The sequence below is a fragment of the Epargyreus clarus genome, unplaced genomic scaffold, assembly GCF_041222505.1.
Source record: "Epargyreus clarus isolate Ecla_fem2 unplaced genomic scaffold, WU_Ecla_fem_2.2 ptg000016l, whole genome shotgun sequence".
Taxonomy (NCBI): domain Eukaryota; kingdom Metazoa; phylum Arthropoda; class Insecta; order Lepidoptera; family Hesperiidae; genus Epargyreus; species Epargyreus clarus.
In genome coordinates this window covers 4,306,421-4,333,853 of record NW_027332224.1, presented here as the reverse complement: position 1 = coordinate 4,333,853, position 27,433 = coordinate 4,306,421, and the positions used below count along the sequence as shown (strand labels likewise).

Genomic DNA, 27,433 nt, shown 5'->3' with positions numbered 1-27,433 from the left:
CTATTTTGTCAATTTAGACATTTAATGTTACGTTACTGACACAATAGTTCTGATACAATTCGCTAGGGGAGCTGATTGGAAATTGTATGGGAAAATACGTAAAGAAATACCAAAACAGTTATTTTCATTTTCATTTGTCAAAACGTAAAAATTAATGGTAAGGGTACAGATCAACCGCCCACATCACACCCGCGCATAAAATAAAAAATCAACATAAAATTCCATAAATAACGCAGACAGCGTTATATTTATCTATGGTTATTTATAACGGAGATGCCTAACTGTCATTGACGTGAATCATCGTACCGTGACTAAGACGTGTGGAGTGTGAGGTTTCCTGTACTAAATACTCCTAATGTATATGTATACTGGTCATGACGCTACCCAAGGGAACCCTAGTGTGGTATGGTTATACCTGTGATTATTTGAGCTGCTTTTGGGCTATAAATGAAAGTGAAAGAATAGTAGCGGTTTTAGGGTTCCGTATCCAAGGAGTAAAAAGAAAAACGGAACCCTATTACTAAGCCTCCGCTTTCTGGTGGCTTGTCGGTCTGTCCTTCTGTCCGTCCGTGTGTCACAGCGCTCTATCTCCTGAACCGTAAAAGATAGACACATGACATTTTACAGAGTATTCTCCAGATTCTCTCATTTTACAGAGAAAAGAAACCGCTATTTTTCGTCATTTTTCACTTTATCTATTGAACCGTAATAGGTTTGAACTGTTTACCTAGACAGTGTAAATTTCCACAATGTATCTACTTCTATGGCTGGTATAATAACAAATACTAAAAAAATGCAAAATTTGATGATACCGAATCCTCCGTGTGCGAGTTCGACGGGCACTTGGCTTATTATTTTTCTTTTCTTCCTTCTAACTTTTGATAATTAAAATAGTAAAATATTTTAGTCATCTGAGATTCTAAGGTACAAGGTACGGTTTCTAATAAAACTGAATTCATAAATACTTGCACCATCTATTTATTCCTATATTCTGAGCTAATTCTTAAGTGAGCTGCAGTAGGGTAAGCAAGACAGGCGTCCTACATTCCGCTTTGTACCTCACCATTCATCTTTGACTCGGAACTAGGGTTGGGATGAATGCTCACTTGTTTAGAAAGCCTCTGTTTAGCACTGAACGAGGAAAGTCGTTAGTTGTAAGTGTCGTGTCGTGTGTCGTGTCGGGAGATTGGTTTTAGTAGGAGTACATTAATTATTTCTGCGTAATAGCAGCAGTGCTGTGTTCTGGTTTGAAAGGTGTGGTAAGGGAGACATACTTTTTCGAGGCTTTCCAGCTTAGTTATCAGGGGTAGCGGCGCATCTGTGGCCGAACTCAGGTAGGAATCTAATCTTATCTAGCGTTAATTACAATAAACAATTCAAATAGCCAAAATTGCATCTGTAACCGTCTCATCTTACATTTTGTATCCTAAGATCATCATCATCAACCCATTACTGTCCCACTGCTGGGCACGGGTCTCCTCTCAGAATGAGAAGGATTAGGCCATAGTCCACTGGCGCTGGCCAAGTACGTATTGGTAGACTTCACATACCTTCGAGATTCTTTTTTATAAATCTCTCAAGTATGCAGGTTTCCTCACGATGTTTTCCTTCACCGTTTAAGCAAATTACGCACATACGTTTTAAATTGCGTGCCTGGGATTTGAACCTCGGACCCCTCGATCGAGAGGCCAAGTTTCCTAACCACTAGCTATCACTGCTTTTGCCTGAGACAGATGTACTTACATAAACTGAGAGTCGGACTGTCGCAAGCTTTCAACTTAAACAAAGAAATTGTCTAAAAATAACATAACCTTTAATTAAGAGGCAACTTAATGTCTATATTCTCAGCACGTTCAAAAATAGCTTCATTTACGTCAACCCTTATTTCTGACGCTTTATTTTTAGCTACACTTAGTTGTGAAATAGGAATCGAGGGGATTATGGCTTGGTGGAGAAGGTGGTTTGAAGGATTAGTCAGATTAACCTGAAATGTCACATTTAATCACATGCTCTTCAAACTAGATTATGATTATAAAAACAAAAACTCGATTGCAAAAAACACAGACTGTCAGACTCTTATTTTGCCTTTAAGACGTGCAAATATACAGTCCGGTATGATAAAGTTATTTTACGTATATATTATTTCATATATTTTATACCATGCAATATTAATTGAAATCAACGCCATCTGTCGTCCCCAACAAGAAGCTAACGTCAACGTCACATTCGACGTTTCGTTGCATACGTCGAATGTGACGTAAGCACTTCCATCATACCACATACGTGATGGCATATGTGCGGCATTGTGCCATGTCATGATTATGCAAAAGTGTTTATTAATATTAATTTGTATATTTTATAGTATAAAATAATCATCATCAACCCATTGCTATCCCACTGCCAGGCACGGGTCTCCTCTCATAATGAGAAGGATTAGGCCATAGTCCACCGCGCTGGCCAAGTGCGTATTGGTAGACTTCACATACCGTTGAGATTTTTTTTATAAATATCAGGTATGCAGGTTTCCTCACGATGTTTTCCTTCGCCGTTTAAGCAAGTGATAATTAATTTCTAATACGCACATAACTTTGAAAATTTAATAATATTTAAAATAATAATTGAAATCAACGCCATCTGTCGTCCCCAATAAGAATCTAACATCAGCGTCACCTTTGACGTATCATCGGTACGTCGAAGTTGACGTAAGCATTTGTCATACCACATACGTGATATATATAGCATATGTGAGGTACTGTGACGTATCACGATTATACAGAAGTGTTTGTTAATATGAAACGTCTTGAATAAATATAGAATGATAAAAATAGCTCATAGCCCACAGCTTAGATAAATTGAAATTATGATTAAATTCTGATTAATTTCTGACTTCATGCTGTTGTTTACACGTGCCGGGTATACTGGTATATTAAAATGTTATTCTTTTGCAATGACTTTCGCACTTGTAATTCAACTCAATCCATGCTAATTTCGCTTACCGAAGGTCGAAAATTGGATATTTATAGTACTTATGTAGATGACAAATGTTGATCTTTGACAAAACATTGGTTCGAAGAGGTCAATTTATTTATTAAAATGGCAACTCAGAACGTCATTTGACGCTACGTTACGTTAACGGTAACGTAAGTACTTCCGTTACGCTGTATTACTAGTCTGCGTGTGTGTGTGTGTGTGAGTATATGCGTGTGTGTGTTATGAATTGATGCAGTATTGCGTGCATGTGTGTATGATAGCATGATGCAGTATCGAGTGAGACAAAGCTCCGGATTTGTCTTTGATTTATGTTTACTATAGACGTATAGGCATACTAGGCTATAGGCAGTATATTATGGCAAGTATATTTTGAAGGTGGTATAATCCTTTATGGTTCAACTCCGGCGGCACCACCCCACACCTATTTCTGCCTCATAACAGCAATGTTAAGCGCTGTTCTGTTCTGGTTTGAAGGTTATGGTAAGGGAAACATACTTATCTGAGATATTCCAGAGTAGTCCAAAGGGGTAGCGGCGCATCTGTGGCCTATCTCAGGCAAGAATCTAATCTTATCTGAGGTTGCAAACATATGCAGCTTTGGAGCCGTCAAGTGGACTGCATACTCGTTTGGTACTCCTTTATTATCTTTTTTTTATTAATATTTAAAAGCACAGAATAATTGTAATGGATTCTAATTGAAAGATACACTCACGGTTCTAAGATATAAATTATATATTATTTCTGTCTCTAAAAGCGCTATGTGTATGAGTGATAACAAGTATTTCTCACACGAGGCCTGTCTCGATTTTTTTATCATAAGCATATTAGTACCAAATTTGAACTCTTTTGATCCAGTACTTTCAGAGTAATTTGGCTGAGACAGACGGACGGACAAACGCACGAGTGATCCTATAAGAATTACGTTTTTTGTTTAAGTAATTATATGTTAAAATTGATTAAATCGTTTAGCCCGTGCCTAATAAAAGACATACATAAGTTGCGAAAAAAATCGGAAAAAATATGACAGATTTTATGTTCAATTTCAAGTAATACATAAGGATATATTTATAATTTATATAGTAAGGAAATTCAATTAAAAAATCGCAGTTCTGAGATATGAATTATATATTATTTCTGTCCCATAAAAACGCTAAGAGTGTGAGTGATAAGAAGTATTTCTCTCACGAGGCCTGTCTCGATGCATCAGCTTGGCGTTTGCGCCGCGTGGCCTGGCGCCGCGCCAATGCCGCAAATTGAATAAATACTTTTCACACGCTCTTCAAACGTTGTTCAATCATTAATTATGTATTTAAAGCACTCCAAAATATGGTTAGAAGTTTCCAATTTTTTTATATCTTAAATAATCGTACAAAAGACCACGATAATTAAGACTTGTTAATAACAGATGAAGTGAATAAATTATCATTACTTTCCCTGTTATTGTTTAAGAATATATTATTTTTTAACAATACATTGTATTTTATTCAAAGTAATAAAATAATCTAATCCTTATGCTGATTTCTACGTATATGTATATGTAACTTTCTCTCAGTGCCTGATATTTTACGCCAAGCGGCCTGGCAGCGCGCCAGCAACGCAAATTGATAAAATCGTGCCTTATTGTCCTTAACGATTTATTTACAAGGTTCCATCAATTTTCTATTTGAGTCCCTTGAAAAATCCTAAAGGTGTGAGTGATAACAACTATATCTCTCACGAGGCCTGTCTCGATGCATCAGCTTGGCGTTTGCGCCGCGTGACCTGGCGCCGCGCCAATGCTGCAAATTGAATAAATACTTTTCACACGCTCTTCAAACGTTGTTCAATCATTAATTATGTATTTAAAGCACTCTAAAAGATAGTTAAAATTTTCCATTTTTTTGTCATACATAATAATATAGGTATCTACATAAGTGTAAAAAGGCTAAAGTACGGAACTAATTGCACGACTCATGATGCGAAGCATCAGAGAGTGCTTTACGATCGAAAAATTTTTTTCGCTTCATTTTGGCGGCTATTTTTATTATTATAGCCTTGATAGTTCATGGAATCAAGATATTTTGCATACTATTGTCGAGATAATTTAATGGAGATTAATTCCATACTTTTTAAAAACTGATTTACTGCAAAAGAATTGGAAAAAATCACCAAAATAGGTCAAAAAAATTTCCTGTCCGTCATGTTAGTGAAACCTGAAAACACTGTAACTTGTGAAAAATCCATCATTTGAGTTAATTTTTTTTTTTTAAAATTCTAATCGACGATTGTAGGTCACTGAATGCGAATGATTAATTAATTCAGTGTCGTTTAATTGCAATTAATAAAAAACGAAAACTACAAGACTGTATATCTATAGATATTATGTACATTTATTCCACCAGGGGCGCTTGTGCAGTACGTTCTTCCTACTACAGCTGTTATTTCGGCAATTAATTTTAAACTGTTAAAATATTGGATCGTGAAATACTTTAAATAATAAAATCTTATTTTCATAGCTCAGACACATCTTTTATTTCTCTTAATATTTGACAAGAAGTAATAACTCAGAAAACATTACCAAAGAGTTTAGTAACCTATAACAATACTTTTTGGATATAAAGATTATAATATTTACTTATTTACAACACGCCTCCTTAAATTTATAATCTCATAACATAACTATTACATACTAATAACATATCTAAATCAATCTTAACTCTAACCTGTTCTTCAAAAAACTTGCCTTATTTAAACTTTTAGTTAATATGTCTGCCAAATTAAATTTAGTATTAATTTTTACAATATCAATTATTTTCTTTTCATAGTTCTCATTTACATAATGATACTGCACTTCGATGTGCTTCGAATTCTTTGTAAAGTTGCCGTATTTAGCTATTGCAACTGCACCTGAGTTATCTACATACAGTTTTATTGGATCACGAAATTTTACATCAAATGATTCACTTAGTAAGTTTCTAATAAAAAGTACTTCTGTTACTGCCTCTGACATAGCAGTATATTCTGCAAAAGTTGAACATTTAGTTACTGTATTTTGTTTACGTGATTTCCAATAAATTAAATTTCCATACAATCTAATAATAAAACCAGTTGTAGATTTTCTATCAACATTATCTCCAGCAAAATCAGAATCTACCATACAATCTAATATTTCAGTATCCACATTATCATTATAAGTTAAACTTAGATCCTTAGTATTATAAAGGTATTTTAATATTCTCATTGCATATTTATAGTGTGTTTCGTTATAGCAACTTTGGTATCTACTCAAATAATTAACACTGTACGCTACATCTGGCCTTGTGCCTGTACTAATATATAACAATTCACCTATTATATTTCTGTACTTAATAGTTTCATCTATTTCTCTAGCTTGTTCTAGTTTTAAATTTGTTTCCATTGGAGTATCATATAACTTAGTATTTTTCAGATCATATTTTGCAGCCAAAGATTCAATATATTTTGTTTGGTTTAGAGTCATTATACCTTTATCCTCACTATAATCAATATCTATTCCAACATAGCTTTTAACTTTACCCAAGTCTTTCATAATAAATCTTTTCATTAAACTAGTTTTTACCTCATCTATTTTAGTTTTATTTTTACAACAAATTAAAAAATCATCAACATATATTAATATATATATTGGATCTTTGCTTGCTCTATTAACATATAAACAGTTATCATAGTTACTTCTAACAAAATTCAACGTTTTAATAAACGTATCAAAACATTCGTACCACACTTTAGGACTTTCTTTGAGACCATAGAGTGCCTTTTGCAATTTGTAAACTTTATTATCGCCAATTTCATAACCTTTCGGTTGATTTACATAAACTTCTGATTTTACATGAGCATTTAAAAAAGCTGTTTCTACATCCATCTGTTCAATAAATAAATTATTCTTATAACTGTATGACAATAAAATTTTCAAAGTTTGCATTTTTCCTACCGGTGAGTAAGCATTATCAATGTATTCATTTTGCTGAAATCCTCTCACAACTAATCTAGCTTTATAAATATTGTTGCTTTTCTTTCTGAAAACCCACTTAACATCTATAACCTTTTTATCTTTTGGTTTTTCAACAATTTGCCAAGTATTATTTTTATTTATGCTATTTATTTCTGAGTCCATTGCTATTTTCCATTGTTTATAATCATTGGAGTCCATCGCCTCCTCAAAAGTATTAGGTACATTGGCATCAATATAATTAACATATATAAAATGTGAAACTGGATTACCATATCTAGAAACTGGAGTTCTCTTTCTCTTTTCTACTAAATTCTTATCTCCATTATCATTTAAACTATCATCAACTACATCCTTCAAGGTATTATTAGAACTAGTCTCCTCCGCATCTTCATATTTTTCATCACTTTCCTCATTTACTATTTCTTTAAAAGTTTGGTCTAATTCTAAATCTTTATCTTTTGGATCATCTAGTTTTTCTAAGCAAATCAGTTCAGTATTTTCTTCGATTACCTGTACATGCCTAGCATTAATTATTTTGTTATTTAATAGAACTCGATAACTATTTTCATTATAACCTACTAAAATACCCTTTTGTGCTTTATCATCCCATTTACTTTTTCTTAAAACTTCTGGAACCCTAACATAAACTCTACTTCCATATATTTTTAAATGTTCGACATTTGGTTTTATTCTAAAAAATATCTCATAAGGTGTTTTATTTTCTACCGTATTTGCAATTGTACGATTTTTTAAATATGCTGCTGTTTTTATAAATTCAGGCCAATACCTTCTGTGAATTTTAGCTTCTCTCATTAAACACCTAGCTATGTCCATAGCAGATCTATTATATCTTTCCGCTACTCCATTTAATTCATGAACGTAGGGTGGACATGGTAATAACTCTATACCCTTATACCTTATAAAATTGTAAATCTCTTTATTTAAATATTCTCTACCATTGTCACACTGAATTTTCTTAATTCTTTGGTTGAATTTATTTTCTAATAAATTTACAAATTCTATAAAACAACTCGCCACTTCTGCTTTACTTTTAATACAAAATATTCTTGTGCATTTACTATAATCATCGATAAATGTAAGAAAATATTTCTCCCCACCATAACCAGTTGTATTATGTGGACCATTTAAATCAGTATGAATTAATTCTAAAATTTTAGTTGTCTTTGTTCTATTATTTTCAAAAGGCACATTACTCATTTTACTTTGTATACAATTTGAACATTTCATGTCTGTGCTTTCAATTTTATCTGGCAAACCATCTACTAATTTATTATTTATCAATTTATTCAAATACTGAAAATTGACATGACCAAGTGCCCTATGCCATTTTTCTTTCTGAGTCAAAGTTATTGAATGTGCATACATTTCTCTTTTGCATACAAAACTTTTTATAGAATACAAATTGTTTATTTTATCAGCGACAACTATTAATTCTCTGAGACTATTATAGATTTTTGCATTTTCATTTTTTGCTACTATAGTGCAACTTTTAGTTATCTTTGAAAAGCTTAACAAATTTTGTTTAATGCCTTCAACAAAATAAACATTTTTTAAATCTACATACTTTAGATTGTAATAGGTTTTAAAATAAATTTTAACAGTGCCTACTTTAGTGGCTTTTAACATGTTACCATCTGGCAGTTTTACATAAACAGGACTTTTCAGATCTATAAAATCATAAAAATATGTATCATTTTTTATTATATGGTCGGTACACCCGCTATCTAAAAGCCAATCAATTTCACCATCATTATCATATTCTTGTGTTACCTGATTTATTTCCGAATTACATACTTGAGCTGTCCATGACTCCCCTGCAAAGTTGTTTGAAGGTTTACCACTGGACTGACCTTGACCCTTAAAATGTGTTTGACCTCTGCCTCGGATATGACCTCTATAATATCCACCGCTGTTGTAACCTCTCTGTGAACCTCGCTGACCTCTAGCAGTTTGTTGTCCTTGATTATATCTCTGGGCATACCAACAGTTTTTCTTGAGATGACCAGTCTTTCCACATACAAAGCATTGAGCGATAGTTTTGGTTGCAAATGTACTTATATTATTTTTCTTATCTAAGTCTCTAGTAGACATATTTTTCTGTTTTATTTTAGAGCATACATAATCAACTGTTCTTTGTTCTTCGGGAATTACATCGAGAAAGTCTCCAATATAACTATAGCTTGGCGGAAGCGCTCTTAGGAGGTATCTTAACTTCTCAAGTTCATTTATTTTTCCTCCAGCCGTTTTAAACTTATTTATTGTTTTCTCAAACTCCACAAAAAAATCTAATATAGTGTTATAATCGTTCAGTTTAATCTCTTCTATTTTCGCTCTGCATACAATTTGCATGGCTGTAGACTGTGTTAGGTATATTTTATCAAACTTATTTAACATGTCATACGCTGTTTTACAATCAGTGATGTATTCCAATTGCTTGTCTGAGATTGTACTCATTATTATTGTTCTTGCTTTAAGATCCTTCTTTTTCCATTCTGCGTCGGCTTTTTCCATTTTCACAATGGCGGCCTCGTTGCATTCTTTGTACTCCAACAAAGTTAATAATCTAAATTTCCAGCTTGAGTAGTTTGCGCCATCAAAAATAGGTATCACAATATCTTCAATCTTCGCTTGTTTAGCCATCTTTATGACAGTAATGTTTTCCAAGCATTTAAACAAATTTTCATTTTCTTTCTTGCACGCGTCTTTTTATAACACTGCGTTTTTCTAGAAATTCTTATTCTTTTTATTAACCACGCTCTGCTACCATGTTAAAATATTGGATCGTGAAATACTTTAAATAATAAAATCTTATTTTCATAGCTCAGACACATCTTTTATTTCTCTTAATATTTGACAAGAAGTAATAACTCAGAAAACATTACCAAAGAGTTTAGTAACCTATAACAATACTTTTTGGATATAAAGATTATAATATTTACTTATTTACAACATAAACGATTTAAGTTTTTTTCTTTTTTTTATATTTCATAATTAAATGAGCATTATGAGTCGTGCACTTTTGGATTTTCCAAACTTTTTATATTTCTTAACAAAAGGTGAAGTGAATATATAATAATTACTTTCCATGTCATTTATTGTTTTATTCGAGTATATCGTTTTATTTAACATCGCTTTGTATATCATTTAAAGTAGTAAAATAATGTAAGCCTTAACTTGATTTTCTTAAGTTTGATATGTATATGTAACTTTCTCTCAGTGATATTTTACGCCAAGCGGCCTGGCAGCGCGCCAGCGACGCAAATTGATAAAATTGTGCCTTATTATCCTTAACGGTTTATTTACAAGGTTCCATCAATTTTCAACATTCACAATTAGTTAAGAAGTTATGCGTTTGCTTGTGACGTCTATAACCAATTTTGAAAAATACTGATGTACGTATTACACTATACAATTAATATTTATGTTGTTTAATTTAAATTAAGTGCACGTTTTAATCTCACAAAAAATGTGTGCAGTAGATTTGAATGTATTTCCCACGACGTAAGTTCGACCAAGTTGGCATTTGCGCCAAGTGGCCTGGCATCAAGCCAGCGCAAATTGATTAAATACTTTTTTATTGTGCTTTTACACGTTATTGAAATTTTTGTAAAATGTATTTAGGTATATCCTGTTACATTGAAAAGATTTAAGTGAAGAGTTATGTGATATACACACCAAATAACATCATTTGTTAAAACGTGGTAGAACACTTCGTGATTCGAGTTCAATAACAACATCGGAACAATTACTTCTACCTTAAATACTACTCGTAATATGGTACGTTTCAATTTATTGGTAGGGACATTGCAATTAGTTACACATCATGGAATAGTGACTATGTCGATACTTAAGGACAGCCTTTGTTCACCAATAGATTTTTGTGCATTTTTCAGTATTGTAATTGTACCTTTAATAATTTAATAATAATAATTTAATTTTTTGTTTTAAGTAACAAAGACTTATTTTTTTAATTACAATTAAAATTTTTAGTTACATTACAATTTTATATGTAGAAAACTGCAATGAGAAATAAATCTACAGTCTACTCTATTGCTTATCATCTTCAGGATGCTGTTGGTGCTATCCCGGACACGGTACATCAGGGAGCTGCATCTTGAATTATTAACTTGACTCATCACCTATTGACGTCTATTACATTGACATAAAAATATCTAACTTACTAATATTGCAAGTAATAAAAGTCATTTGAGAGAAAAAAGAGTCGAGAATATAAAGTGGTCATATCGACTATATTGATGATATGAGCTACATAATATGTGTAATATTCTATAGTTGGGGTATTTTGTTATATATAATTTTTGGATAAGATTTTTTTTTGCAATTGAGTTGAAGTAGAGTGATGTGATATCTTGTGATGAAATGTAATGTAACGTGACGATAGGAAACAAGACAAAATGTAACGCGGCAAGGATTTTTATTAGATTAGGTTGTTTAGAGTTTTTACATTTAAATGCTTTCTGACACGGATATTTATTTGTTTAAAATAGTGTGGAGTGGTGTGACGTGATGTGATGTAACATGAGGACATGTGACGAGATGAAATGAAACGGGATGACAAGGAATCAATTAGATTTTTAGTTTGAACATTTAAATGTTGTTTAGCATTTAGCATATTTAGCATCTAACAGTTTGGCGTGGATAAACTATTGATTCGTAAATATTGTTTATATGATGATCTTGTCTCTTTAAATACGGACAAAGCCCCAAGCAAAGTAAATATATAAGCTATAATAACCACACGTCAGCCATAAAATATTGCTCCATCATTGCACGGTAAATCTAGACAATCTAGGGCACAATTACTTAAGCATTATTCAGACTAGATCTAGATTAAAACGTTACTGCGCAACGGAGACGCCAATCTAATTATGCCTATCCTGGAGCTAGATTAGTCTATTGTTGGGATTAAATAGGCACATGGGTGTGACAGTGGTGCCTATTATCGTGTTTTTTTGTTCTAACGTGAAGCAATTTTGCGTTTAAAAGGGTGTGGTTATGGACATAGACGGACTTAAGACGAGGCACCCATCCTAGTACTATACTATACTAATTTATATGCGCTCGAAAAATAATTAATTTATTTAAAGGTGTCTAAAGATTGTGAGTTCTTATATTAAGTTTGAAATCCTAGGGACAATTTAGAAGGTGCTAGAATTTTTTGTGGTCCGACTCTGGAGCACATCTTTTAATGCCTAATCGTTCGAAGGTAAGGGTGACACACTTATCCGAGGCATTCTCACTTACCACCTCGGGGTAGCAATGCATCTGTAACTAACCTCAGATAGGAATTTGATCTTATCTGGGCTTGAAGACATGTTCACGGGCGACAGTAACCACTTACTATCAAGTGAACTGCATGCTCGTTTGCTACTAAAAATTAAATACTATAACATTTTTATGATTAGTTACAAACATATTTTTTGTCATTATAATAAATGTTATAAAACCAATAGGCAAAATTACCTAAGTAATTATTTTAATTAATGATTTCCAATATTCTATTCAGTGCACAATTAAAGAATATTTACTTCCTGTAGTATTTTTTCAGAAGCGATTATATAACTCCTCAGTAACTAAAAACGGTTTCACGCTTGGAAAATTAATGGTTATTTAGTTATGAGTGTATTTAGACAAGCTGTGCCTGCGACTTCGTTCGCGTGGATTCAGAATATTACAATTGTACGACGCCATTTATCAAGGTTTTAGTTTGATACGATTTTAAACACACATACAGACAAATATTCTACCTGAGTTTGGCCACAGGTGCGCCTATACCCCCGAGGACTAAGCTAGAACGCCTCGAAAAGGTATTTCTCCCTTACCACACCCTTCAAACTAGAGCAGGGCTTAACACTAATGTTAATAGGCAGGTAATTGATGTGGCGGTGGTGCCGCCGAACCAGAAAGGGTTCTACGACCATCAAACCTTATTCCACCACCTTTCAAATGTCCATAAGTGACATGAATTGTTCGTTTATTATAAGTAATAAAACTGTACGCAATATAAGATAAAAAATCTAGAAATGTTGAATTCAAGGTTAGTGTTAGAGATGGCTGTTAATCTGTAATTAGTGCCTCGTGGATCTAATGACACACGTTTAGGTGACCTCTGTACTGGTTGCTACGGATTTTATACTTGCGTTTTTTAATAGAGGCTAATTTGCTTTGGTTTTGTGTTCTAGACATATGTAATAATAATTCTTTATAATAATAATTTAATAATTATTAATAGTTTACCCTTTTACATCCATCCATCAGCCCTTAATAGTCCACTGTTGGACATAGACCTCCCCTAATCTACGCCACTCCGACCGGTCTTGAGCCGTCTGCATCCAGTGGTTACCCGCCGTCCGCTTCAGGTCATCAGTCCATGTGGTCGGGGGGCGTCCTGTACACCTTTTGCCGAGACGTGATTACCCTTTTACTACCAGTATTTTACCCAACTTGTGTATGTATGTATGTATGTATGAATGTGTTTCATTCTTTGGCGCGACCTACAGTCCAAACAGGACGGATTTTAACATGAGGTGTCGTTGGATTCGTCTAAATTGTGGAAGGATGGTATATTTATAAGCATTCGGTTTATTTGTTTTATAGTCGAGCATGCAATCCATCTTATGTGGCTACTGCCGCATGGGCATCTGTAACAGATAAGATTAGATTACTACCTGAGTTCGGCCACAGATGCGCCGCTACCCCTGAGGACAGCTGGAATGCCTCGGAAAAGTATGTCTCCCTTACTACACTTCAAACCAGAACACAGCAGCGCTTAACGCTGCTGTTATGAGGCAGATATAGATGTGGCGGTGGTGCCGGCGTCGAACCACAGAGGGTTCTACAACCGTTAAAAGAAAATAAAAGTCTTTTATTCGTTTATTAAATTAACACTTTACAACCAAGAAAGTTGAAACATACCACTTTTTATACGCATAAATTTAATATAGTAGTATAATCCTTATAAATGACATCCATTTGCAAATGGTAATGAAGACGGTTTGAAATAAAATGGCCGCTGACCAAGAAATTGTAGTTTTTGTCTGTTTATGAAATACATTAATAAATGTTTAATTAACGTTACGTTAATTAGTTCTGTCGTTGCTATTTAGCACATGGAGTAGCTGACCATAATTGTGGGTGCCATGAACACGCAATTATAAAGACAAAGCCTTTTTAGGGTTCCGTACTCAAAGGGTAAAACGGAACCCTATTACTAAGCCTCTGCTGTCTAAAATAGACATTTGAAATGTATACACAGTATGTATAAGGCTGGCCGCTATCAATAAATACTAAAAAAAATATTAAAAAATCTGAGGTGCGTGCCTGGGAATTGAACCTCGGATCTCTCGATCGAGAGGTCGAGTTTAAACCACTATACTACTGGTCTCTCACAAGTTTAGTTTATAAATAAACAATTGAAATTGTTATAAGATAAAAAAAATTGCTCATACAAAATTTTGCTGATAAAATCATAAAGGGTCCAATTCACAGCGTCACTATAGGGATTAGTTGACAGTTGTGAGAGCGAGAGGACATGTTCCAAGATTTACTAGAACTCTATTACGAAGGTATTAAAGTACAGTATTGTTTAAAGGGATTATGCCCAGATTTGCATTAATTATACAAAGGTACTGAAAAGTACGATCTTATTACAAAGGAATAAGGGTGAATATTATATGTAGTGTCAAAGTAGGGGTGAATTGGGGTATGGCGTGCTTACGAAACAAATGTTCGTAAATTAATAGAAAAGGGATTTTGATTTTTGTTTTTAAGCGAACAATTGTTTTTTTTTGTAATATAGGAGTAGCAAACGAGCGTGCTATCTACCTGATGGTAAGTAGCTACTGCCGCCCATGGACATCTGTTATAGACCCTAGATCATTAACTATTTATTAATCTGTGCCCAGATAGGATTAGATATTCTTACCTGAGGTCGGCCACAGATGTGCCGCTACCTATCCGCTACCTAGCTATCTGGGGTTGACTACAGATGTCCATGGGCGGCAGTAACTTACCATCAGGTGGACTGTATGCTCGTCTGCTAGTATTTGATTATAAAAATAACATTACCCTCCGATGGCGCATAAAGTCACATTGTGCACACCTTATACTTGTCTCCATGACGGTTACATTGTAAGGTAGGCGACAAAATTAATTTTCGATCTTAGTTTCGCATACATATCGAGTTACCGTTTTCGAAATGTGGTCATACGTACGCAGTGCTAAGGTAGAAATTCGTGCAAATGTAACGTGCGATCTGCAAATCTCACTGCACAAAGCTTGCAAATAGGGTTGGCGATATTTTTCGGGTGATTATTATTTTTTTTTAATTAAAATAATTGGCCATGAGTGAGTCGACTCGCACACTGAGGGTTCCGTACCACCAATATTTTCATTTTTTTTTTTAATTCTAGTATTTGCATAGCATAGATGTAAATGTATTGTGAAAATTTGAACTGTCTGCTCATTAAGGTTTAACAGATAAAACGAATAACGTCAAAAATAGAGTTTTTTTGCATGGCGACCCATTTATTATCCAGCTCTTTTAATTTTAGTACCTATTGTTATAGCGACCACCGTTATACTAATTCTGTAAAAAGACTATTACGGTGAAAAGACAGGGACTTGTGACAGGCGGACAGACGGCGATGGTTTCATTATTACCCTTTGGACACGTAACCCTGAAAATCACGTTTTTTTTTGATGTGAAACATCTATAGCCGCACGTAAAACCGATTTCTGGCGTGGCGACGCATGCCGTGGCGCGTCGCCACGCTATACGATGGTATATATATACAGTCTATATGCAGTAGTTTGTACCGTGTTGCGACGCGTCGCCATGCGCAATCGACTGTGCGAATTAAGTAGTCACGATATGAAATAAATTCGTAAATTTTTGTATTTAATGAAAATAAATGTTTATTCAATAAATAGTCATCGTTATCTGGAAAAAAATCGTAATATTTTATTTTATCATTATGACATATTTAGTTCCTATCACAATATGTTATTTTCTGCATATTACTTTTACAAAATAATGTCGATGTTTCACATCTGCCAGGCGTCCGTAACGGCTCACAATTTTTTTTTAATATAAATTTATTTTACGTTATGGTGGCAACCCTAGTTGCAAATCGAGTTACAGTATGCAAATTCTGCATGCAGTAAGGACACCTGGTGTTGTGTCTTGCTTTTTTAGCGACATCTAAAAGGAAGCTGGATTTTTGAAACGTTTTTGAGTTTTGACTGAAGTAAGAATGTCAATAGGGTTCGACTTTAGCACCTGTTTTGGTATAACTTTTGTTTATGTATTTGTGTTGTTTATATAATCTTATATATAAAATTCTCGTGTCACAATGTTAGTTACCGTACTCCTCCGAAACCGCTTTACCGATTTTCACCAAATTTTATATGCATATTCAGTAGGTCTGAGAATCGGCTACTATCTATTTTTCATAACCCTAAACGATAAGGGTTGTTCACCCTTAGCATTTTTTTAGATGGCAACACAACGTTTGCCAGGTCAGCTAGTTTATTTGTAAAATGATAGCCTTTTGAAACTCGGCCTTTCGATCGAGGTGTCCGAGGTTCAAATCTCAGGCTCGTTTGATTATCCAAAGTTATGTGCGTATTAGAAATTAATTATCACTTGATTAACGGCGAAGGATAACATCGACAGAAAACCGGTATACAAAAAACATCTCAAAGGTATGTGAAGTCTACCAATATGCATTTAGCCAGCGCGGTGAACTATTTATTTATTTTTTTTTTCGTGGAGAAATCCTCATGGATCTTCTCCCGCCCTGAGCTCCTCTTAGTTATGTCCAGCGCGGAGAACTATAGCCTAATCCTTCTAATTCTAAGGCTTCTAATTCTGCCTAGCAGTGGCACTGTTATGGGTTGATTTCTAAAATATTTTTTATTTAAAATGGCTACTGTAATCATTTGCCACAGGTATATTTTAATAGTGGTGATAATATAAGTATCGCCGTATGCCGTAAGCCTACATAAATTAATAATATGGCGTAGTTAGGATTTTTTTGAACTTTCGAGCATTCCATAATCGTGTATTCTGTTAGGCTCCTAGAAAATATTTATATTGGTACTAGCGTTTACAAGTATTTATGTATCCCTCGGGAACGGTAGTTTTTCGGGATAAAAGCTTCTTATCTAAACCCTTACGTTACTCAAAATGCCTTCAAAAATGTTTATTTCCAAAATTGTACCAAAATTACAGTAGTGAATTACGAAACGACGAATCACAGACATCTCGTCCACGAGAGGACAGTGGGGTGTTCGGGGAGCTCGGTTGATTGATTGGGGTGAATTAACATCCCCCTGTTGGGGTTGGGTTAGTCGCCATTTTGAGGCAATTTTACAAATAGTTACGATTCTGTGGTTATTTGGCTGTTGAACAGAATCTTTAGTACGCTGCGGTAGATGTTTACACCTATCTCGGCCTTATAACAGCAGTGTTAAATGCTGCTGTATTCTGGTTTTAAAGGTGTTACCACACGCAGAAATACTTTTCCGAGGCGCTTCAGCTTAGTCCTCAAGGGTAGCGGCGCATCTGTGGTCGACCTCAGGTAGGTATATCTAATCCTATCTTGGGTTGATTACGGATGTTCATGGGCGGCAGTCAGTTTGTTAGCTACTTACCATCAGGTGGACTGCATGCTCGCTACTCCCATATTTAAAACAAGCTGACCTGGCGAACTTTGTACCCCTCAAAATCTTTTTATCAAATATATTTCATATAAATATAGCCTATGTTACTCGTGGATAATGTAGCTTTCGAATGGTGACAGAATTTTTAAAATCGGTCCAGTAGTTTTTGAGCCTATTCATTACAATCTAACGAATAAAAAAAATTTGTTCTTTATATAATATTAATATAGATTGCTCAAAAGACAGACATATTGATTGACATAACTAAAACACACGTTAATTGCACAATTGTTCTTTACTTAGATGGAAAATTGAACCTTATACAAAACATCAAAGATATAAATCTCCTTAAAACATTCACTTCAGAGGATGTAAACATTTGCATAATTAAATATTATTGAACTCATCATTATGCTCGTTATATTTAGGTTTACATTCCCTTAACGGGTAAGTGAAGATTTTGGGGTGCATATAAAATTGTTCTACCCCTTTCAGACCTTAATGTTAGGTTTTTCGAAAATTAATGGGTTCTTCATACTGGGAATTATAATTTTAAATTATTTATCAATTGTATTATATTAAGCTAGTGTTTGTAACAAACTGAGATCCAAGGTTCGAATCCTCTGCAAAGTACTTATGGTGTTTCGAAGTGCACATAACTTCGATACACCATATGTACTTTGCAGTAGTAGTTTTTTTATAATATAGGAGTAGCAGACGACCATGCAGTCCACCTGATGGTAAGTGGCTGCTGCCGCCCATGGACATCTATAATCAATCCCAGATAGGATTGGATATTTCTACCTGAGTTCGGCCACAGATGTGCCGCTACCCCTGAGGTCTAAGCTGGAACGCCTCGGAAAAGTATGTCTCCTTTACCACACCCTTCAAACCAGGACAAAGCAGCGCTTAACACTGCTGTTACAACAGAAACAGGTGTGGCGGTGGTGCCGGCGGAGTCGAACGAAAAAGGGTTCTACCATCTTCCAAATAACAATCTAGCTTCTAAAGCTAACCACTAAAGCTTCTGCAACCTTTTATAGATGATGATGAAGACAGAACGCTCTATGTGCGGATCACTCTAGCACACAAAAGCGCCATATTTTCAGAAAAAGCTATCTTTTATAACTTACCGGTTACAGTCGCAATAAACTGCCCCATAAACAAATCGAACTCGCCGCTTCTCTGCTAGGGTTGTCGACACGAGAATATTTAATAATTTATTATTTTTATTCTAAATGCAAAAAAGAGGTTTATTAGTTTAATGTGTATTTGACTGTGTTTGTGGCATCGTAGCCCTTAAAAGGATGAATTGATTTTGACTTTTTTTTTGTTACAAAGACAACCTAATTATGAGTGTTGTTAGCTATGGTTAAAGAAATTTGTTCTGCTATTTGAAGATAGTCAGCATTTTCTACTTGGAGTTGAATGTTTTATTCAAGTTTAGTTTTTTTTTAAATGATATGTAAAAATGAATTTTAAATTAAAATAGACCGGTGGTCTGTCTTCATCACCGCTACACTTATATTGCATACTTGTTGTAATCTGGGATTGATTATTTATGTCCATAAACGATAATTAATTACCATCAGATAGATTGTAAACGTTTGCTACTTCTTTATGTCAAATGTTTTTCAAAATGACTGAGAAAACATTTGCAATCTCCATGACCTGATCAGTGGCGGCCATTTTGTTTCAAACTTCAATAATTATGACATTAGGACGATTGAAGTTGTTTTATCTTCATACTTACACTAGCCGTCAAACGTAGAAAGTGTGCAGAGGCAACCCTAACAAAGCTATAGCTACAGAAAATATTCCGCAGGGCGTTACCATATTAATCTCCACAAGTACGTAACATCTCCGGCCAAGAAAGTATACCTGTCCTGCTCGCACGTGGGCTTAACCTAGCGGTGCGAGCGAGATATCTGACCCCCGGAATCAATACCACATGACAGCGGTTTTGTTTTGTTGGAGACAGGATGCAATGTGAGTGTTAGTTGTGTATGTGTGAAACTTGGATGTGTGGAACATGGAGCTTAGAAATCTGAAGATTAAATGTTAAGTATGGTTGAACTTAGTTTTTCCGACAAAGCTTAAGTTCTTGTTTAAAGAATATAATTTTATGCTGTTTTATAGCTCGGGGACTACTTGATTTATGTTGTATAGTTCTGAGTCTACTCCACTGGAATACAGAAGTGACGTTACGCGTTCGAAGTGTACGACAAAAAGTATTGTGTTCAAAGCATACGACATAATGTACAAGTATTGCGTGTTCAAACTTTCAAAGTATACGACAAAACAGTATTGTGTGTATAAAGAATACGACAAAAATAAATCATACGTTGATGAAGATTTAAAAAAGAATTACCAATGTTTTTCACGATTATCATGAATTTATATTTTCCTTCACCGTTTAGCAAGTGATAATTAATTTCTAATACGTACATAATTTTGAAAAATCAGATCTGCGTGCCTGGGATTTGAACCTCGGACCTCTCCAATCGAGAGGCCTAGTTTCTTAACCATTCTTAACCACTGTCTTAGCAACACATCTATAGCCGTCCTCTAATATGTAGCCCTATCAGATATGTTATTGGACCTACTTATAAATGTTCATATATATATAATATAGAAGTTGCAAACGAGTAATCCAGCTGGTAAGTGGCTACTGCTGCTTATGGACATCTGTAATTTACCCCAGATAAGATAGTCCTACCGAGCACTGCTACAAATACGTTGCTAGTCCTGGAAACTAAGATAAAACGCCTCGGATAAGTATGTTTTCCTTACGCCGGAACACAGCAGTACTTAACACTACTTGTAAGGCAGAAACAAGTGTGGCACTTGTATCTCCATAGTCGATGAACAAAGGGTTTTACCACCTTCAAACCAATCATTCCTCGTACAGTATCATCGCTTCCTATAAAACGTTATACATTAGCCAACTGTATTATTTCCTAGGCTACCTTAATGTGGAAGAGATTGAAGAGAAAACGGCCCCAATCGTCCAGATATTGGAGACGTGAGCGAAACTAATCGTGCACGATTCAGTTAATTCTGTATCCGACACGTACATGTGTGTGTGATGTGTACATATTACATACATACGCCATCGTGTAAGGAAGGCTTAAATAACTCCAGTTTTTTATGTTTGAAGTAACAAACTATCATGCAGACTTTATTATCATGAAGGTGAAGGTGATAGAACCCTTTGTGGTTCAATTCCGGCGGCACCACCGCCACACCTATTTCTACCTAATAACAGCAGTGTTAGGCGCTGCTGTGTTCCGGTTTGAAGGGTGTGGTAAGGGAGACAGACTTTTCCGAGGCGTTCCAGCTTAGTCCTCAGGAGTAGCGGCGCATCTGTGGCCGACCTCAGGTAGGAATATCTAAACCTATCAAGAGTTGATCACAGATGACCAAAGGACAAAGATACAACGCATATTTTGTGTTCATAAAAAATCCAAAAAAAAAATCAGAAATTATTTTGTCCAATTTTGACTTACGAGCGAACATTCATATAAATAAATCTGTCCAACCACACACATAACTAGTAGTATGAGATGAAAGCACCCCTAATTCGTGCATTTATTTCCCTGGTAGTAAATATTGCACAATGAAAGGAAGGGTAAGGGCTCGCCCCTCATCGGACATTACACCAAATGTTGCGATTTTAACGCCATTTTGGTATTAATAATGAATACGGCGTTAAAGCACGGTTTTTCGATTTTCACGGAGGAACTCTAAATATTTACACTATGATGTTTTTTCGGCCTTGAAGAAATAGTAGCGAATGAGCATACAGTCCATCTGATAGTAAGCGGCTACTGCCAACATGGAAATTTGTAGTCAACCCCAGATAGGATTAGCGTCCTACCTGAGGCTGGTCACAGATGCGCTACCCCTGAGAACTAAACAGGAATGCCGCGGAAAAGTATGTCTCCTTTACCACACCCTTCAAACCAGAACACAGCAGCGTAACACTGCTGTTATTAGGCATAAAAAATCTCATTCATTTATTTATAATATTAAAAATAACGCTATTCATAATATGTTTTCAATAGAAATAAATAAAGATATGAAGTTTATATGTTATGTTACTCTGCTGTAGACAAAATAAGTATATCGGTGGTGCCTTTGAAGTCGACCCACAAAGGCTTCTACCTTTAGTTTTTTTTATAATATAAGAGTAGCAGACGAGCATGCAGTCCACATGATGGTAAGTGGCCACTGCCGCCCATGGACATCTGTAATCAACCCCAGATAGGATTAGATATTCCTACAAGAGGTCGACATCAAATAAACCGCTATCATTGAGGACTAAGTAACGGCCTTTATTTACTTCGTATTATATGAAACATTTACTACCGCTATCGTTGAGGACTAAGTTACTACATTCAGGTACGTTGTTATATGAAACAATCAATAGTAAACTTATAGCAAAACTAACTCAAAACGAATCAGTAAAAACCGTGAACCGTTGCTCTATAAACATAAACAAAACAATTAATAACAATAAGAGGAAACACGTAACAAAAGTGTTAAATTTCGCCTCTGAGTGCCGTATACCAACCCTAATGTAGACAGGGATAGATATACGTGATCCCACGGGTGCGAGAGAGACGGAACGGGGGGGTGAATAAGGGTCGTTTGGTATTGTCGTAAGCGGTAATTTCACTGAATCATAGTAGGTAGGTTAAATGGGGTTGGTTGGGGTTAGGTTGTGGTATGAGTCGAAGCGATGAACTATAAGCGATGTAGATGAAGGTTGAAAAGTACTAAGTTTTTTTAAGTATGTCATTTACATAAGCTTACAAATCATTTACATATTACAAATTGTTATTGCCGTTGATGGAATTATTTGTTTAAAATGTCTATTTGATGCTTGGAAAGAAACAGTGATAGGTTATTATTGACGATCATAAATAATTCTGTAAAATATCTTTCAATATTTTGGACGCTACTTCCATTATGATTCCCGCTGTACACAAATACTTAGCTAACTTATGTATGTACGTGATGTTCTTACTTAGTGTTTATCGAGCGATTTTTCGCAATATCTTCTCGTTAGTTATGAAACCTGTACTTAATAATGATCGTCGTGTACCAATAGCTTCTGGGAACACCGAAATCGTTGGTTAAAAGTGAATAAATAGAAATAATGCGGACTCACAAAATTACTGTTGTTAGTATAGGACTTTGACATAGAAGTATGAAGGGAATGTATGGAATTTACATTATTCGGTTGACGTACTAGGCGACCCTCTTCGTCCTTAGCTTTAGTTTCCCATTTATACCCGACTGCGGAAGGCAATGTTTTTGAGTTTACTTTTTTTGTATTAACATAGTAGTAGGTTTAGCTACGAGTATACCTCTTTTTGGCACGCCCTGCAGATAAAACGACTTAAAGAATTGTAACATATAAGGTAGCGTTAGAAGTAGAATCCTGAATTGAGGAATTAACACAGTCTCATTGCACAAACTATATTTTTAATGTTTTTTTAAATCTTATGTATAAAGTTCGAGTCACAATGTTAGTACTCCTCCGAAACGGCTTTACCGATTTTCACCAAATTTTATATGCATATTCAGTAGGTCTGAGAATCGGCTACTATTTATTTTTCATACCCCTGAGTGATAAGGGTTGTTCACCCTTTACATTTTTTTATTTATATGGCAACACAACGTTTGCCGGGTCAGCTAGTATTTTTATATTTATTCTCTAGTGAATTTAACTTATATTGTCATTTAGTCTAATATATAATTTTCTTTGTTACAGATCACTGGATGCGATGTGGTAGTGACAGTGTAGTGTGTTTGTGTGTGTGTGTAGTGACATGAAGTGAACATGTGTGCAGTGTCCGAGGCCTGTTGGAGCCTGGGTTCTGAATGATAGCTAACATTCAAGGTGAGTTCCTACTTTTACTATACAAGTTGCAAGGTGGTAGAACCCTCTGTGGTCCGACTCCGGCACCACCGCCACACTTATGTCTGCCTAATAACAGCAGTGTTAGGCGCTGCTGTGTTCTGGTTTGAAGGGAGACATACTTTTCCGACGCGTTTCAGCTTAGTCCTCAGGAGTGGCAATGCTTCTTTGGCCAAGTTCAGATAGGAATCTAATCGTATCTGGGGTTGATTGCATAAGTCTTAAGTGTGGCAGCCTCTTACCACATCTATTTCTGCCTAATATCAGCACTGTTAAGTGCCGTTGTGTTCTGGTTTGGAGGATGTGGTAAGGGAAACATACTTTTCCGAAGCATTCCAGCTTAGTCCTCAGGAATACCGACGCATCTGCGGCTGACCTCAGGCAAGAAATTTAATAGTATCTGGGGTTGATTACAGATCCATGGGCGGCAGAATCCACTTACCCTCAGGTGGACCGCATGCTCGTCTGCTACTCCCATATTATAAAAAAAATGCTGACGTCATAAAACTGCATTTCTCAAAATGCAATCAAAATTACATAACATTTTCCATTAGCTGAAACCAGGAAGTCACGTAAACACATTTGGCAAGAATGTTACTTAACTATGCCAATGGAGAATAAATTCTCCATTTGTAGCTTTGGAGAAGATTTTACGAGGTTCTTAAAGGTCATGCTTGTTTCTTATCCAGGTCTGATCGTATTTTAGGGTTCCGTAATCAAAGCGTAAAATCGGAACCATATTACTAAGCCTCCTCTGTCGGTCTGTCTGTCACAGGGCTCGTTCCCTGGAACTCCAATAGATAGACACTTGTTTTCACATAATATGTATAATGGTGACCGCTGTAACAACAAATACTAAAAATAAACTTGAAAATATATGGGGGTCGCCATACAAGAAACCGGTACGTTTCGACGTTTTTAGCATTATCTTCTGCTTTAAATACTTAAAATACAGACAAATAAAAATTTGGTGGTACGGGACCCTCCGTGTGCGAGCTTGACTCGCGCTTAGCCAATTATTATATTAAAAATGAGGTATACCCCGCGGTTTCACCCCCATTTAGAAGTAGTGTAATAAATTCTAAAAAGATTTAACATTTTTTTGCGCGGAAATCTAATTCATTTTCTAAAATTATGGCTAAAATATAATTATGGTAGTTAATGGGTGTTATAAGTTACTCCTTATAACACCCATTAACTGCCAGTTCTGTCAAAATAGCTCCAGTCGTGTTGGAGATTTGCCGAATCAAACTTACAGACATACAGACAGAGAAAAAAATATGAGCGTTAGTTTAGTCAAGCGGTAACTTATCAGTACTCAACCTCCGGTAGAATTCCTGACTTATTTAGAGCGTTTGTCCACCGCCGCCGGTCACCGGACCGTCGCTGGGAACGAGATTATTTCGGGAAAACTTTAAATGACATGACGGACGCGCGGTGGACACGCGGCTATAGTAAATGCATGTACCACTACTTCGGCGCCGGCATGTTGTTCTCGGTGACGGTCCGGTGACGGCGTGTGGACAAACGCTCTTAAAGTCTAATTATAGAAAAGTATAGGCGGCAGTACACCATCAGGTCAATTGCAAACTCTTATCTGTTCCATTAAAAACTTGTGAACAAAACCGCGGTATAAACTAATGCATAATGAAATGAAATGAAATATATTTATTTTGTATAGGCCAAAGACGGCACTTACAAATTGTCAGTTACAATATTTTCTTAAACTACTACCGGATCGGAACGCGACCTCTACTAAGAAGATCCGGTAAGAAACTCAGAGGGTTCATAACATATTCGATAATATAACTGAGAACATAAGTATTTGAAAACAATTATGTCATTCCATTACTCAACCCCGGAAATGACGTACACATTTGGCAAAGAATTCACTCAACGGCTATGCAGTATAGAGTTAAAAGGTAGATTTCGGCATGGTTTGTTATATTAAATTGAAGTTTGTGAGATGGTTGAACCAGTATCCTTCAATGGGTCGTCGTCAACCCGTTACTGACCCACTGCTGGGCACGGGTCTCAGAATGAGAAGAATTAGGCTGAAACCACCGCGCTGGATAAGTGCGTATTGGTAGACTTCACATACAATAGATTTTTTTTAAAAGATCTTAGGGATTTTTAAAAGATCTAGGGTTTCCTCACGATGGTTTCCTTCAACGTTAAAGCAAGTGATATTTAATTTCTAATACGCACATAACTTTCAAAATTAAAGTGCGTACCTGGGATTGGATCCTCAGACCCCTAAAAGATCTTGAAGAAAAGGGTTGTCAAAGGTGTATGAAGTCTACCAATACACTTGGCCGGCGTTGTGGGCTAAGGTCTAAATCCCTCACTCTGAGAGGAAATCCGTACCTAGCAGTGGGACAGTAAAGGGTTAACGTCGTTATTACTTTTAAAAAATCGGTAATACGTGCCTGGGAATCGAACCCCGGACCTCTATAGAAGCCGTAATTCGAACCACTTTTCACTTAACCGCATTTATTGTGAACAGTCAACATTTATTTCCATTTGACCTACTAAGTTAGTTTCCTTACATCAGATAGACTAAAAAGCGCCAACCAAACCATTTATATCAGAAAAGTGGGTCAACGGTGTTTATAGGCTGCATACAAACTGCATATACTGCATACTGCATGCGTTGTGGGCATGTTCTCACGCGTTTTACGCTAATATTTTAACTGATACGTGTAGAGCTATGGCTTAGTGGTATGATTTTCGCGAAAAAATTCCGGTTTGAATCCATCTAAAATTTGTAGAGATCGATTACAATAATAATATTAGTTTTTACCTGACTGCGGTTACAGCCCAAACGACTTGATGTATTTTAACATATGAGGTGTCGTAAGGTTCGTCTTTGGTAGTCTTGAGTTCGTCTAAAATGTGGAAGTAACATGGTTTGACATGTACATGAATTTAATTATAATGATTATTACATTTGAATTTCGAACACTAGGCGAACGCGGTAAGCTAAAGCACACACTAGCGCCGTCACCAAAAACCAACACACATTTCCATAATTCTCACGTATTAGGCAAAGTTTCTAATTCTAACCGTTTGTTAAACATGATCGCCTTTGCAATCGAGTAAAAAATTGCATGTATTTATTTTATTGATAATAATGAACGATTCGAACCGTTCGTTAAATATGATCGGCCTAAACAATCGGATAACAAGTAATTAATTTAAAAAATCAAAAAACCCGACTGCCCCAAAAAGACTGAAGTAGAATTTCCAAAAGCAGTGAAATAGGCATTTCATTATTTTTATCCAGAAAGCCAAATACAAAGTTTCATCAAAAACAAAAGATCTTCAAACAATATTATCATATTTTATCCTCGTAGTGCTCATTTACGCTATATAAAGAACCTATGTGTAAAATTCCAACACGCTTAAGTTCAGCGGTTTCCCTTTGCGTTGATTTCTGGCACAGCAACTCTCTCATTTAGTCAGACAGTCATCTCGTTGTGTATATACGAGTATATATGTTCTAGCTAACCCGGCAAACATTGTGTTACAATATAAATAAAAAAATGTTAAGGGTGAACAACTCTTATCACTTAGGGGTAAAAAAATAGATAGTGGCCTATTCTCAGACCTACTGAATATGAATATAAAATTTGGGGAAAATCGGTGAAACCGTTTCGGAGGAGTACGGTAACTTAACCGAGAATTTTATATAAAAGATATATTATATAATGTATGTGTAATCTCCTCTTAATTTCCTTTGTTTTGACATCCTACTCGATAGGTTTGATGAACTTTTTTTAAAACGTGTTACTATTTCGTGAAAAGGTCCACCATTTCCGGTCTATAAAATGTAT

The 27,433-nt window shown here is 35.4% G+C and overlaps 1 protein-coding gene across 1 annotated transcript in view; it reads left to right on the top strand.

The window, feature by feature from the left end:
- LOC140748566 (uncharacterized) overlaps window positions 1–27,433 on the top strand; it is a 116,925-nt gene that overhangs the window by 15,789 nt on the left and 73,703 nt on the right. Inside the window, exon 2 of the mRNA XM_073081382.1 lies at window positions 23,451–23,579. The gene's annotated coding sequence lies outside the window, so the exon portion shown is untranslated. The remainder of the gene's footprint in view (window positions 1–23,450; window positions 23,580–27,433) is intronic.